The sequence below is a fragment of the Neofelis nebulosa genome, chromosome 1 (assembly GCF_028018385.1).
Source record: "Neofelis nebulosa isolate mNeoNeb1 chromosome 1, mNeoNeb1.pri, whole genome shotgun sequence".
Taxonomy (NCBI): Eukaryota; Metazoa; Chordata; class Mammalia; order Carnivora; family Felidae; genus Neofelis; species Neofelis nebulosa.
The window spans coordinates 204,756,105-204,772,424 of record NC_080782.1 but is presented as its reverse complement, the minus strand read 5'-3'; the positions used below and the strand labels follow the sequence as shown (position 1 = coordinate 204,772,424).

The following is a 16,320-nucleotide window of genomic DNA, read 5'->3' as shown; positions in this document are numbered from 1 at the left end:
CTTGGCAGTTTTTCATAAAATACCATTACCCTGACTACAATATCCAGTTGTTTCCATAACTTTTTCATTCCCATAATCACTTCTCAGCAACCACTTTTTTTTGACAAATTGTCTTACAATAAATTTTTATTGTCAGATGTCCTAAAAAAATTGCATTCTATATAAGCTCTGTTGCAATCAAGTTTATAAATAATACACGTAATATTAGTGGTCTGAGATTACCTTTAATGCATTATAGATATTAATTTCAATGAAATTGTTATTTTCTTATAATGTCCATTGACTTCTCAGGTGATAATCTGAATATCTTTTTTGAGTTTCAAATGAAATATATATAAAACATAGCATATCATCCTATTTGTTCTCATCCATTCCCACACATAAACAATTCTGGAATTCTTTATTTTCATTATTTTTGAATAAAATCCATACTATCTCAGAAAAATTATCTTTGTTTCTCCTCCAATTTACATTCATTTTCTTATTCCAGAGTGTAGGTTCTTTCCACAATTCTGTCAAATAAATCATTCTAAAAACCAATTCCAATCATGCTCCTGCACAGGAAAAGAATGAAGATAAAAATTGAATAAGGAATTCATTGGCCTTTCGGCATTGGGCTTGTCCTACAGATTTTGCAATTCCTATACAGGTTAAATTGCCTCATCCGTGGCCCTTTTACATTTCTATTATGGTTCCTTGTAAAGGGAAGAGACAGTGTTACTATTGTCTTCCATAAACAACAAATGGACATTCATAGGCTTACCGGTGACTGGTAAACTAATTCTATCATCAAAACTAATTTTTCTACACATCATTAGGGAAAATCAAAATGCCATATATCCATAAATTTGTTTTTTGGTTTTCTAAAAAAAACTTAATTTATAGTCTGAATATATGAGAGAGGTATTTATTATTTCATCTTGTAGCCAACTCATGTAGTTAGTGGTTATGTTATGAATATTGGATGGATATGGATGGTTTTAGGGATGGGACATAGAAGTAGTAAACCTTGAAGAGGGAAGAGCTCAGATTAGATGGTCATAAAAAGACAAAACTAGTGTATTTAATAAAAAGGCAAAATAGAGTTTTAGCAAGAAAGAATTCATTTAAGAGTGAGCTCCCATGAATTCTAATATGTTTCTGTTTTCAGCTTTCCATTAGTATCCTTGAAAATAAGCCTCCCCATGTTCTCAAAGAGACACATAGCAATCTTCCCATTGGTCCCTAATGTATACTGTCACCCGGTTGACCTTATGGCTCATATTTGCTCTGTTGAACCTAATGGCAGTTTGTTCCCATAACATGTTTAACATTTTTCATTATTCTTTTTTGCTTATGTATTTATTTCAAATTATCATTCTTCCATTACTTGGTAAATATCCTTACCCTTCAAAATACATCTCAACTTTTACTTCCTTTATGAGTAGATCTCCATATAATTTATCATCCAAATCAGTATACTTGACAGTGAAAAAAAGTATTATTAATAATACTGGTATGATAACCACCTTAGTGATGATGTATACCCTGAAAAACTTACAACCCCACCCCTTTGCCATGTAGTTGACATTTTTAAACTCTTTCAGCCCTCAAAATATGTGAAAAAGCTATGTGATTTAGCTTTGCAGTTGAAAGATAAAGTGTTAACTATATAATTAAAAAAAGAAGCACTTGCATTTTTCTCGGTATAGGTGCCAGAACAAATACATCATGATACAACTAGAGTCGAATCATGTAATATTTGATATCTTAGTTACTTGTTCCTGAACAATACAACAGTAGAGACTCATTTTTTCAAGTGAGTATCAAAATAGGAGAATAGAAAATTTATATGGCTGTTTTCCAACTCTCACAAATGTTGCCTGAATATAATGACCTTTGGAAATGTTCCTCAAAATATCATGCCTTTCTCTTACTCACATAAAACTTTAGCAGAAGTGAGGCCCGATGGTGTGATTTTGTGTGTAACTCTTCTGGTTCTAAAATTTTTAAATATGTCTACATTGTTATGACTTTTTATTAATATTGCAAGAATAATTATCAATTATTTATTAAATAATCTAGATAATGTTCAGTATTTTGGGAGGATATGTTTGATGGTTTTGACATAGGCATATATTTCATTTGGGGTTAATAATTTAACATGGACAGATAAGAAATAGAGTTTGTAAAGTACCTTATTATGGAAAGCATTTTCACAAATCCAGAAGTTACATTAATGCTAAAAAATAGTAAATATAACCTTATGTTGTCTTTTAAGTATCTGAAATATATTTGCTAGATCACATAATTTAAAGGAAAACTGAATTTAAAATAAATGGAAGCAATATTTAAAAATACACAGAAATTTATTTTTTAAAGGTTAGTAAGATGATAAGATGATCAAAATACTTCCAAAACCAGAAAGCTAAATATCCATTCATATATTGTTGAATATTTTGTTTGACTTTTAAAAACTCAATAAGATACATGAAAGTATTGTGGATTTGAATATTTGCATATACTATGATTGAAAAATATTTTCATAGCACAGCTTAAGAATGAAGCCCCTGAGACTTTAGAAATAAGTGTAAATATACACTAAATGATGGATCCATGTAAGTGGTAAGATTTTGAGCATGTGACACAGTGATTATTGTCGCTAAAGTGCAGAGCTATGTTCTTATTAATCAATTTTATTCCCAACTAACACTTTCACATTTATAGCCAAAGAGTATTTTACAAAAAGAAACTATGAAATATTTTACAAAAAGTATTTTGTCCTGAGTAACACATGTTAAAAAATTATCTGAACAATACATAAGTAGCCTAGGCTCAAAAACTTCTGTACAGCTCTAGGTTAAGAAAAGGTCTTTAAAAGTTTATCTTCTGTACATATTATTAGCTTCTTTAATTCCTATGAGGTTTTATATTTTGCTGTTTTATCTTTTTTGACTTTCTTCCCCTGGACCATTTACTAATAGCACACAGAACACAATTTGAGAAATGTGGACATAATAAAATACTTACAAAAGAGTCATGACATTGGATCAAGGCCAATATAGAATAATGAAGGGAGTGTCAAACAGTATTCTTGTGGTGTCAAATTATATCCCATGGTGAAATCCCATACTAAAACGTTTTGTATACTTAAAAAAGAAACAAAACAATTCTGCTTACTTATAAAGCATCCAACCGTTGATACTATGTCATATACACAAAGTTTGGTTCTTCTCTGTTGATAAAAATTTATAAACAGAATGCTTAAATGAAACACAGAGTCATTTTTTAGAGGGTATGTTTGATATTTTTATACTTGTGGAGTGGTATAAGACTGCATCTCATCAAGAATACTAAACTAGTTAAGCTATTACAACTCTATGCTCAGGGACTCATATACCCTCTCTCTGACTGCTGCCAAAAGATACACAACTGTGAGTGTGATAGGGAAGATTTCCACGACCCCTTAAGACCCCTTAAAACTGCTGATCATTGTAAATCATCGACACAATACAAATATATATAATAAGTAAGTCTGGTTTTAAAAGGTGAGAGGATGCCCTTCTATTAGTTCTTATTTAATTGTAGTAGTTCTAAGTATCTATCTTAAATCTGAGAAATCCAGTTCGATGTTTGCCAATAGTTTCAACTTAAAAATGCACACTCAGTATTTTTTTTTCTAATCCTGAAGATGGTGATGCTAGTGATAATAATAATACTGGTGATGTTCATAATCATCAACACTTATTTTTCCCTATACACTGACACTTTTCTAGTTAGTGTTTCTAGATCTACACTTTGAGAATGTATATATGACTTTAACTGTCACCTGTACTCCAATAATGAAACAAACTGCACTTACTTGTTATCTCTAATCTGAACTATAAAGCACTTTCAAACCGTTTAAATACCTTCCACTCAGATTTCTACATGCAGTGGTCACATGAAATGAGCACAGGAGTTTCATCAGAAAACAAGTGAATAATCTTTATCATATGTATCCTGTCAATTGGCCATGGTTCTCTTTCTGAGTCCCGATTTCTGCCTCATTTGTGAAGTGTAGCTACTTATGTTACAGTGAGATACATAAAGTAAGATATTAAATATAGGTGCCTGGGGCATCTGGGTGTCTCAGTCAGTTAAGCATCTGACTATATTGCCTCAGGTCTTGATCTCATGGTTTGTGAGATCAAGCCCCATGTTAAGCTCTGCACTGATAGCAAGGAGCCTGCTTGCGATTCTCTGTTTCCCTCTCTGCACACACGCTCTCTCTCTCTCATTCTCTCTCTCAAAATAAATAAGTAAAGATTTAAAAAGTAGATGTGCCTGATGGTTTTGTGCACATATTGTGCAGTTTATAGAATGTCTAAAAAAGTTCATATTTCTTCTGTAGTCACAGCATCATTGAGTTCATTCTGTCAGTATAATTAATTTTCTTTATCATCCATTAGTCTTTCTCCTCCCTGCTTCCCATCTCTCCAGTTTTACACCTGAAATTTAATTTTTTATTGATTCCCTATTCAAGTATTGTAATGTAGGTATCCATTATCTCTTTCTAACTAACAAGGGTTTTTTTCCCCTTTAAACTTTCTACTTATGCTATTGGCAAAGATATTGCCTAGTCCCCCAAATTAGAAATTTCCTTTTGACTTATTTTAAAATTGTATTTTTTAATTTTAATTTAGTGGCTCTAATCCCTGCCTGTACTTAACAAACTTAAAACAGAGAAACAAAAAGCACAAAGCGATGCTAAGTGAGTCAGCTCTAAGACAAACATCATATGATTCCACTTACATGAGGAACTAGTCAAATTCATACTGATGGCAAGTAGAATGGTGGTTACCTGGAAGTGAAGGAGGGAGGAATTGGGAGTTATTATTTAATGGGTGCAGAGTTGTAATGTTGCAAGATGGAAAGGATTCTAGAGATGGATGGTGGTGATGATTGCACAACAATGTGAGTGTGCAGTATGAGCGTGTTGTACAACAATGTGAATCAATGCTGCTGATCTGCACACTTAAAAATGATAAGATTGTAAATGTTATGTTCTATGTATTTTAACACAATTAAAAATGAAAATAATAATACATAAGATTAAATTATTACATAACATCTTTTTTTTTTTAATGTTTATTTACTTTTGAGAGAGACAGAGACAGAATGCGAGTGGGTTAGGGGCAGAGAGAGAGGGAGACACAGAAGCAGAAGCATGCTCCAGGATCTGAGCTGTCAGCACAGAGCCTGAAGCGGGGCCAGAACTCACGAGCTGTGAGATCATGACCTCGGACACTCAACCAACTGAGCCACCCAGGCGCCCCGAGAGGTAACATCTTAAGGATCAAAGTGATGAGTTCTGTTGTGGGCAAGTGGACTATGCATGTGAAAATATTTGGGCTATTTTGGGGAATTTTGATGTAAAGCACAGAAAAAAAAGACAGTAGCTAATGACACAAATTCGGGCAAAATTTATATTGGGAAGACATTTTCAGTTTTGATACCTTGTGATATTATAAAGAGAATATCAAAAATGAGAAGAAAGGGAATAAAAACTAAAACATCCAGATAAATTAAGGACTGCCATAATTTAAAGTATTGGACCTGGAATCAAAAGCCATGTGGTCAGGTATTGTAATAATCCATGCAGGAATTTGAGCAAAATAAGCATTCTTTCTGAAGCTAGTTACTTCACTTGCTAGTATTTGTCAGAGCTTATGTGAAAAATGTGCATATGATAAATAGATGTTGATAATAAACACTTTAAATGTATTTACTTTTTAGTTATTGAGGTGAGGAAGAGGCAGGATTATATCCACGGAAACAATATCAAGAAAGTACAAAATGCTGTATTTTTTCTTTGATACTCCCTTCATTATTATTGTTCCGGGCAGAATAAAGAGATAGGAAAACAAAATACTTTTCTAGAAAAAAATTAGTTATTGCTCCTGGTTGAATCCATTTCCCAAGAAAATGTGAGCTAGAAAAGGCAAAAGCTGCCTTTGTAGAATATAGATAGAGAGCTGATAAAGGATACATGATACATTACATTAACATTTTTTTTTTTTTAGTATTGGAGGTTTAGACTCATTGTCAGGTTAGTAGGCAAAATGCAATAAACCATTAAAGACAGGAGAATGATGTGTTCTTTTTTAATGATCAGATTGGGCAAGATTTCTTTTTTCTTTTTTCTTTTTGTAAGCATGGAGATTTTATTCAGAATAATTGACAAAATTAATGTAACCCCAAATAGGCCTTTTGGCAGGGGGTGAGATTCTTTTTTTTTTAAATATGATTTATTGTCAAATTGTCTTATATACAACACCCAGTGCTCATCCCAACACATATCTTTCTCAGTGTCCATCACCCATTTTCCCCTCTCCCCCACCCCACAACAACCCTCAGTTTGTTCTCTGTTTAAGAATCTCTTATGGTTTGCCTTCCTCCCTCTCTGTTTGTAACTATTTTTCCCTCCCCCTCCCCCATGGTCTTCTGTTAGGCTTCTCAAGATCCACATATGAGTGAAAACATATGATATGTCTTCCTCCGACGTATTTCACTTAGCATAATACCCTCCAGTTCCATCCACATTGCTGCAAATGGCATGATTTCATTATTTCTCATTGCCAAGTAGTATTCCATTGCGTATATAAACCACATCTTCTTTATCCATTTGTCAGTTGTTGGACGTTTAGGCTCTTTCCATAATTTGACTAACGTTGAAAGCACTGCTGTAAACATTGGGATACATGTGCCTCTGTGCATCAGCACTCCTGTATCCCTTGGGTAAATTCCTAGCAGTGCTATTGCTAGGTCATAGGGTAGTTCTATTTTTAATTTTTTTGAGGAGCCTCCACACTGTTTTGCATCTACCAGAGTGGATGCACCAGTTTGCATTTCCACCAACAATGCAAGAGGGTTCCTCTTTCTCCACATCCTTGCCGGCACCTATAGTCTCCTGATTTGTTCATTTTAACCACTCTGAACAGTGTGAGGTGGTGTCTCAGCGTGGCTTTGATCTGTATTTCCCTGATGATGAGTGACATTGAACATCATTTCATGTGTCTGTTGGCCATCTGGAGGTCTTCTTTGGAAAAGTGTCTATTTGTGTCTTCTGCCCATTTCTTCACTGGATTATTTGTTTTTTGGGTGTGGCATTTGGTGAGTTCTTTATAGATTTTGGATACCAGCCCTTTATCTGATGTCATTTGCAAATATCTTTTCCCATTCCATCAGTTGCCTTTTAGTTTTGTTGATTGTTTCCTTTGCAGTGCAGAAGCTTTTTATCTTGATGAGGTCCCAATAGTTCATTTTGGCTTTTAATTCCCTTGCCTTTGGAGATGTGTCAAATAAGAAATTGCTGTGGCTGAGGTCAAAGAGGTTGTTGCCTGCTTTCTTCTCTAGGGTTTTGATGGTTTCCTGTCTCACATTTTGGTCTTTCATCCATTTTGAGTTTATTTTTGCGTATGGTATAAGAAAGTGGTCCAGTTTTATTCTTCTGCATGTTGTGGTCCAGTTCTGCCAGCACCATTTGTTAAAGAGACTGTCTTTTTTCCTGCTTTGTCAAAGATTAGTTGGCCATACATTTGTGTGTCAAATTCTGGGTTCTCTATTCTATTCCATTGGTCTATGTGTCTGTTTTTATGCCAATACCATACTGTCTTGATGATTACAGCTTTGTAGAAGATGCTAAAGTCTGGGATTGTGATGTCTCCCACTAAGGTTTTCTTCTTCAATATTACTTTGGCTATTCAGGATCTTATGTGGTTCCATACAAATTTTAGGATTGTTTGTTCTAGCTTTCGAAAGAATGCTGGTGCAATTTTGATTGGGATTTCATTGAATGTGTAGGTTGCTTTGGGTAGTATTGACATTATAACAACATTTATTCTTCCAATCCATGAGCATGGAATGTTTTTCCATTTCTTGGTGTCTTCTTCAATTTCCTTCATAAGCTTTGTATAGCTTTCAGCATACAGATCTTTGACATCTTTGGTTAGATTTATTCCTAGGTATTTTATGGTTCTTGGTGCAATTGTAAATGGGATCAGTTTATTTCTCTTTCTGTTGCTTCCTTATTGGTGTATAAAAATGCAACTGATTTCTGTACATTGATTTTGTATCCTGCGACTTTGCTGAATTCATGTATCAGTTCTAGCAGTCTTTTGGTGGAGTCTGTTGAATTTTCCATGTAGAGTGTCATGTCATCTGCGAAAGGTGAAAGTTTGACTTCTTCTTTGCCAATTTGGATGCCTTTGATTTCCTTTTGTTGTCTGATTGCTGATGCTAGGACTTCCAACACTATGTTAAGCAATGATGAGAGTGGACATCACTGTCATGTTCCTGATCTCAGGGGGAAAGCTCTCAGTTTTTCCCCATTGAGGATGATATCAGCTGTGGGCTTTTCATAAATGGCCTTTATGATGTTTAAGTATGTTCCTTCTATCTTTTCTTGAGAGTTTTTAGTAAGAAAGGGTGTTGTATTTTGTCAGATGCTTTTTCTGCATCTATTGACATGATCATATGGTTCTTGTGCTTTCTTTTATAAATGTGATGTATCACATTGATTGTTTTGTGAATACTGAACCATCCCTGCAGCCCAGGAATGAATTCCACTTGATCATGGTGAATAATTCTTTTTATATGCTTTGAATTCGATTTGCTAGTATCTTGTTGAGGATTTTTGCATCCATGTTCATCAGGGATATTGGCCTGTAGTTCTCCTTTTTTGTGGGGTCTCTGCCTGGTTTGGGAATCAAGATAATGCTGCCTTCATAGAATAATTCCATAAGCTTTCCTTCTATTTCTATTTTTTGGAACAGCTTGAGAAGGATAGGTATTATCTCTGCTTTAAATGTCTGGGAGAATTCCCCAGGGAAGCCATCTGGTCCAGGACACTTATTTGTTGGGAGATTTTTGCTAACTGATTCAATTTCTTCACTAGTTATGGGTCTGTTCAGATTTTCTACTTCTTCCCACTTGAGTTTTGGTAGTGTGTGAGTGTCTAGGAATTTGTCCATTTCTTCCAAGTTGTCCGTTTTTTGGCGTATAATTTTTCATAGTATTCTCTGATAATTGCTTGTATTTCTGAAGGATTGGTTATGATAAATCCATTTTCATTTGTGATTTTGGGCTCTATTTCTATTTGGGTTATCTCCCTTTTCTTTTTGAGAAGCCTGGCTAAAGGTTTATCAATTTTGTTTATTTTTTCAAAAAAACAACTCTTAGTTTCATTGATCTGTACTACTGTTTTTTTTTGGGGGGGGGTTCTATATTATTTATTTCTGCTCTGATCTTTATTATTTCTCTTCTGCTGCTGGGTATGGGGTTTCTTTGCTGTTTTGCTTCTAGTTCCTTTAGGTGTGCTGTTAGATTTTGTATTTGGGATTTTTCTTGTTTCTTGAGATAGATGGGCAGGATTTCAAGTGATGGTAATGAAGGCAGCCGTGTGGTGAGATGAAGCCACTGACCACATGTGGTTATTGATCACTTGAAATGTGAAATTGAAATATGCTGTGAGTATAAAGTACCTGCTGGTTTGAAGACTTAGTATGAAGAAAAGACTGTAAAAAATATCTCATTAGTTTTTATATTCATTACATTTTGATTTGATAATACTTTAGACATATTAGGTTAAGTAAAATATATATTAAGATTAATTTTACCTTTTTTTCTTTTTAAAATTGTAGCCATTAGAAAAATTTTAAGTCTTCTGTGTGCCTAGCATTGTATTTGATGTGGGAAATGACATATCTTCTACTTACTTTTATTTTTTTATAAACAAATATTGATTGTAATGATGTGTGCATCAAATAGCTGATTCATCTTTCAAGTTTTAAATATCTTCTACCTCCTTATCACCTGATAAGATTTAGTTGTAGGTCAAGAGTGACAACCATGATGGTTTGCAGCCACCATGGCGCATCTTCTCTTTCTTTTGAATGCTGAAGTAAGACATAGTTCAGATAAGAATGTTTGTGTCTGCTTATTCTGTCTGAGTTTTTTCCTTCAAAAGACTCTTCATTTAATCAGCCAAAGAAAGTGGAAGTTAGATAGCACTACACCACTTCTCCATGTCAGCTCAGGTTAAAATTTTGTGTTCCTTGCTTTCCTGAATTTTTCATTTTCCACATGCATTTATGCATGTATGCATATATCAGTTTTAAATAAGAACTTATTTATGTATACTAATTTAAAATTAATAATAAAAAATAAGTCAAACTGTTCTTTTAATTCTTTAATGTATATTCAAATGTTCATATGTATTTTTTAATTCCCTGTGATAAGATACAGGGCATATTACAAATTTTTTTATATGCTCTAACAGTAATAACAATATCAAACTATTTTAGTGGTCAGTTTTTTAACCAAACCATATACAATGGGTTCAGTAGTTTACAAATAATAATAATAATAATAAAATGTTGAAGTTGAAATGGGGAAACTGGATCCTTGCCTGGTTTACACCCTCTAACCTCTGTAGCAGGTTTGGAGATGCATTTTCAGAATGATAAATCACAAGGTTTCTGATCCTGCTTAATAGGAAAATATAATAACAAATTGTAGCCAATACAAGTGTCTTTGTTAAAAATTTAAATATATTTTATTATTTCTCAAATGTAAGTTTAACTGTATTTATCAAATTTGTTTCAATGCAACTATATTTTTTTGTTTTTAAAGAAATTTCCTACTTACCTCAACTTCACTAAACCAAAGTTTATTATTCTCTATCGTTGATACTATGCTACTATCTTTCATTATATTTACTCTGATAACTAACACTACTATCTGTATTACTTGTTCTACTACTACTACTAATGCTATTATAATATTAATTTCATCAGAGCCAGGTTTATGTTTTTGCCTGACCCAAAAGTTTATACTCTGTATTCAACTACTGATATTATTATTGATATTAAAAAAATCTCTTTATCTTCCCCCTACACTAGAAACATGCAGAAATATAAACATAATTACATTGTTAAAAGCATTTTGATTAACAAAATAATTGAATCATTCTATAGTCAGCCTTAAAGAAGTACAAGAAAAACTTAGAAAGAAAAGAATTAAAAGTTCATCATAGAATTAGCAGCCCCTTCTTTCAGTCTGCAAACTGAAACCAAAAGTAAAACATAATTAGAACTCTTATCTACCTAATTTACTTAAGGAGGATATTAAAATTTTTCATTGGGAATATCAACACAATAAATAAATGATAATGCTATAGCATAAGTATTCCAGAGAGTCAATTAATTTCACTCTTTAGAGACTTTAGGACCCTGTGAATTTGCATTAATTTAAGAGCTACTTTTTTTTCCCTCCCTTTGCAAGGATATTATTCATTCATATTTTTTTTGTCTTCTTACATTAGCTCTGGGTAATAAATATCTACATTATTTTTTCATTTTTCATTTTATTTTCAGAATCTGTTTTCATCTTTTCTTTATTGCCAAGTGTAAGTGAATGTTTAATTTTAGTATTAAATTTATTCTGAGACACATGCCATTATATGAAACAGTTTTACACTGAATGTGATTATGCCAGAGATCAATGTATAATCTTCAATTCTATCTTTATTTCTCTGGAAGTTAAAATTGCAATGAGAGAATTCTGTTTTATAATATACAGGAAGACACATGAATTCCTTGTCACTAAAGTCTGTCACCAAGACATCTTTAGAGAGCCTTTGTATTGAATGTGCTGTCTAAATCAGCTTTCCCATCAATTCTGAAGCTATTTGTAGTCAAAAGTAATGAGTGTCTCAGCTGCTACTTCTTAGGGTTCAAAGTAATATATTAAAAAATCAAAGTAAAAGTGCAATGAATGAAAACTCCATTGAACTTCAGATAGCAATATTGCCAAGGCAATTACATCAAATAACAATTACCTTTTTGATGTTGTTAGCAATTGTCAATTTAATTTCTTTAAAGGTTGCCACATGTTGTTCAATAATGGATATTAATATACAGGTCAAAGATAAACATTTATCATAGAATACAGATTTATTTGTTAGAAAATGTGAAATAGAGAATATTTTAAAGCTTCTTCTATAGATGAATGCAATATTCATGGCACAGAGTCTATTAAAGGAAGTAGGTCACAATTTATTCTAGTCATTTATTTTAGCTTTATAAAAAAATAGAGTATCATTCAGAAATAAGGAACTGATTATTAGCCTTCAATATGATAATAGGTTCCCCAGTTAAAAGCACAATTCTTATGAAAGATAGGGAGACAGTTGTAATAGTATCACAAAGATGCAGAAATTAGCTCCATTAACAAGTGATATGGAGCGTAGGATCTCAAAAAATTTCTCTGTAATTTAGTCATATTTGTAAAATGTTCAGAAATTACTTTACCACTTAACCCCCAAAATATGCTTGAGGCACAAGTTTATTTAAATACGTATTTACTTATTGGTCAAAGACATCAAGGGGTGTAAAGAAAATCTGATATTGACAGTAGAATTTTGTTATATTACTATCTGGTTTAGTCCCAATGGAAACATGCATATCAAGATTCTGTCATGATTATCTAAATTTTTTTTCAGCTAATTTTCAGGGCAAGAATTTGTTGATGTTAACATGAAATTGTTCAAACTGCACAGATCAATAAATCAAAGACAAAGGTCTTCCTATTATAATCATTCTGGACTGAGGGTGAATATATTGCCTTTACTTACTAAATTACACATATTTTATGTTGTTAGCTTATAGTTGCATTAGAGACTACTTAGAAAATTCTGCTAAATGGGTGACTATATATCTATATAATATATAGATATAAAATTATATGTAATATATACTTATAAAATCTACAAGATTAATATAAATTATATGTTAATATATAATACATAAATACAGATGATTATTCATGCCATATCCCTTTTAAATATGGTCAAACCATCTAAAAATGCCAAACAAACGTGATTTACCATTCCACCAAAAAGAACGCATGCATTTTAAAGTGGGCCAAATAAAGTTTCTAAAATGTCCTTTAAATTTATAGATAAATTTAGAAAACACTTAAACTTCATTTTAACTAATATAGAGCTCTTTATATAAATAAATACTAAAACATGTTAAATATATAATTTTTCATGTGATACTGATATTCTTATTCGTTGAACTAAATTACAGAAATACCTGTTAAATTCAAATATACAGTTTATGATATAATTAGTGAGACAACAAAAATTATATGATTATAAAATAGAATTTGAGGCCAACATGATTAATGAAATGAGTGTAATTTGAATTGTCAGTGTTAATCTTATTATTAAAGTTTTGCTTGTAATCTATAGTAATTTCCAGAAATTCATATTTCAGGATATCTTCATGTTTTAATAAAAGTTATAAACACTAGGGAACTGTAAACTGTGACCTAGTTAATCCAGTTAACTTATTTAAGACATGTAAGTGGATAGCTAAGGTAACAAGACCTGACCCTATTGCTATGTTTGATAGAATGCTACAAAATATAAGCTAAAAGTGTCAACATTGCATGGGTTTCATTAACCTAAAGATACAAATTAGGTCAAATTTATACTAATATTCTTGCCCTTCAATGCTGCGGCCACAGCCATGAGTATGCTTGGGCTTCAGAACAGGCTTGCCTCCAGTGTCCTCTGCTGTGGCAAAAAGAAGGTCTGGTTCAACCCCAATGAGACCAATGAAATCATCAATGCCAACTCCCATCAGCAGATCTGGAAACTGATTAAAGATGGGCTGATCACTGTGAAGCCTGTGCCCATCCATTCCCAGGCTTGGTACCAGAAAAACACTTTGGCCAGCAGAAAGGGCAAGCATAATGGCATTGGTAAGAGAAAACATACTGCCAGTGTTCAAATGCCTGAGAAGGTAAGCTGGATGAGGAGGATGAGAATTCTGTACTGGCTTCTCAGAAGATACTGTGAATCTAAGATTGACCACACGTGTATCACAGCCTGTACTGGAAAGTGAAAGGTGATGTGTTCAAAAATGAGCAGATTCTCATGGAACACATCCACAAGTTGAAGGCAGACAAGGTTCACAAGAAGCTTGTGGCTGACAGGCTGAGACCCTCAGATCTATGACCAAGGAATATCATAGCACACAAGTGCTGTGAAGAGCAGCTCCAGGCCAAGAAGGAGGAAATCAAGACTCTGTCCAAGGAGAAAGAGACCAAGAGATAAAACTTTGTGTCTGTACATAGTGGCCTTAGCAATAACACAGATCTGTTATTCAATAAAACAAATCTTTATCTTCCAAAATAATAATAATAATAACAATACCCTTAAGTTATAGTCACTGACCATTTGTTATATTAGTGCAAAATCTATTGGGCTTTAACAGGGGATGATCTAGAAAATTCCAGGACCCAAATACATTTCCTAGAATCTCTTGTTGTCACTATTACTACTTGAATATATTCAGACTACCCCTTAAGAAAGACACACAAAAAGGGGCACCTGGGTGGCTCAGTCAGTTCAGTGTCCGACTTCAGCTCAGGTTATGATCTCACGGTCTGTGAGTGCGAGCCCTGTGTTGGGCTCTGTGCTGACAGCTCAGAGCCTGGAGCCTGCTTCAGGTTCTGTGTCTCCATCTCTCTCTCTGCCCCTCCCCACCTCAAGCTCTGTCTCTCTCTCTGTCTCTGAAAAATGAATAAACCTTAAAAAAAAAAAAAGAAAGACACACAAATCATTCCCTCAGTTTCTTGTTGCTCAGAAAGTTTACAATTAAGGATTAGTCTGTCTAGACTTCATCTTTCTAGTCCAACATGTGAAAAGTTTGCAAGTCATCAGTTCTGCCTTCACAGCAAGAAAAAAGCTGAACAATTGAAAGCCAGTGATTTTTCTTAGGTTCATTAGAATATTGTGGGCACAAGTGTCAAAACAAAAATTCTACTGAATAGTATTAAACAAGCAAGGAAGAATTTCTTCAAGATTATTGAAATAGGGGAGAGAGACTAAATTCAACTCCACTGAAACAAACAAACAAACAAAAAACAGAAGTATTTTTAAGCACTGGAGTGAGTTGGTGAAAAAGCTGGAGGATGTTAATCAAAAAGTAAATGTACTAGGAGAAGTTAATCAGTAGGATATGGTGGGCACACTAAATTATTCTGAGTTTGCTAATATTTTTCTGTGCAATTAGACGATCTGAATTTGCTGTTTGGCACTGTTGAGTTATACTCTGTATCCTCCTTCAGAAACTGAGAGATAGGGATCTAACCTCTTTTGATAATTATATTTCAAAGAAATGTTTCCCAGGTCTTTAAGAAGGACATTACTAGGTTGTAAAATTGGCAAGAGTTTGGAAGATTTACATTACTTACAAAGGGCAAAACAAGAATTTGCAATTATAAATATTCTAAAAATTGTTTAATATTTATTTATTTTTGAGAGACAGAGCATGAGCAGGAGAGGGGCAGAGATAGAAGAACAGAATCTGAAGCAGGCCCTAGGCTCTGAGCTGTCAGCAGAGAGCCTGACACAGGGCTCGAACCCATGAACTGTGAGATCATGACCTGGGCCAAAGTCAGACGCTTAACCAACAGAGCTACCCATGCACCCCTGCAATTGTAAACTTTCTAAAGTAAATATTGTAAGGAAAAGGAGACCACAGTTCTATAATCAGGAAGAAATCTGTCTATTATTTAGTCATGCTCAGGGGAACATTAAGGCTGTCTTGGTCACAGGAGAAAGTATCACTGAGAGTGTAGGAAACCGGAGAATACAAAAAGAGAGAGAGAAAGAGCAAGAGATCAGCTCATCTGAAGCATAAGCTGCTGATAGTGCTACCTACATAGTAACGACATAGTAACATAGTACGTACATAGTAACTGATGAATTCCTGGAGGCAGACTGTGTGCACTAGAAATCCTAGCTAAGGCTATAAGACATGAAAATAAAATGAAAGGTATACAAATAAGGGAGAAAGAAAACTGTTTTTGTTCACAGAAAACATGATTATTGAGGTAGAAAATCTTAATGAATCAACAAAAAACTCTTGAATTAATAATTAATTATATTAAGTTTGCATGATACAATGTTAGTAAGTTAAAGTCAGTTGTTTTTCTATACCAGCAATCAACAATTGGAATTCAAATTAAAAAATTTAATACAACTTACATTAGCACCAAAACCAAGGAAATAACATAGGTAGAAAGCCAATAAAATATGTACAGAATTTAAATGATGAAAAACAAATAAAACTATGATGAGGGAAATCAAAGAATATAAATAAGAGATTTTCATGGGTAGGTAGTCTAAATATTGTTACAAAGGGGAAAAGATCATCTCTTCAACAAATGGTGCTGGGAAAAATAGATATCCCTATGTAAAAGGATGAATTCAGACCCGTAGCT

The 16,320-nt window shown here is 33.4% G+C and overlaps 1 long non-coding RNA gene and 1 pseudogene across 1 annotated transcript in view; both read left to right on the top strand.

Moving 5' to 3' along the window:
- Positions 1–16,320, top strand: part of LOC131484783 (uncharacterized) — a 275,064-nt gene that overhangs the window by 229,889 nt on the left and 28,855 nt on the right. The gene's annotated exons all lie outside the window — the stretch shown is intronic.
- LOC131484775 (large ribosomal subunit protein eL19-like) lies at positions 13,548–14,161 on the top strand (annotated as a pseudogene).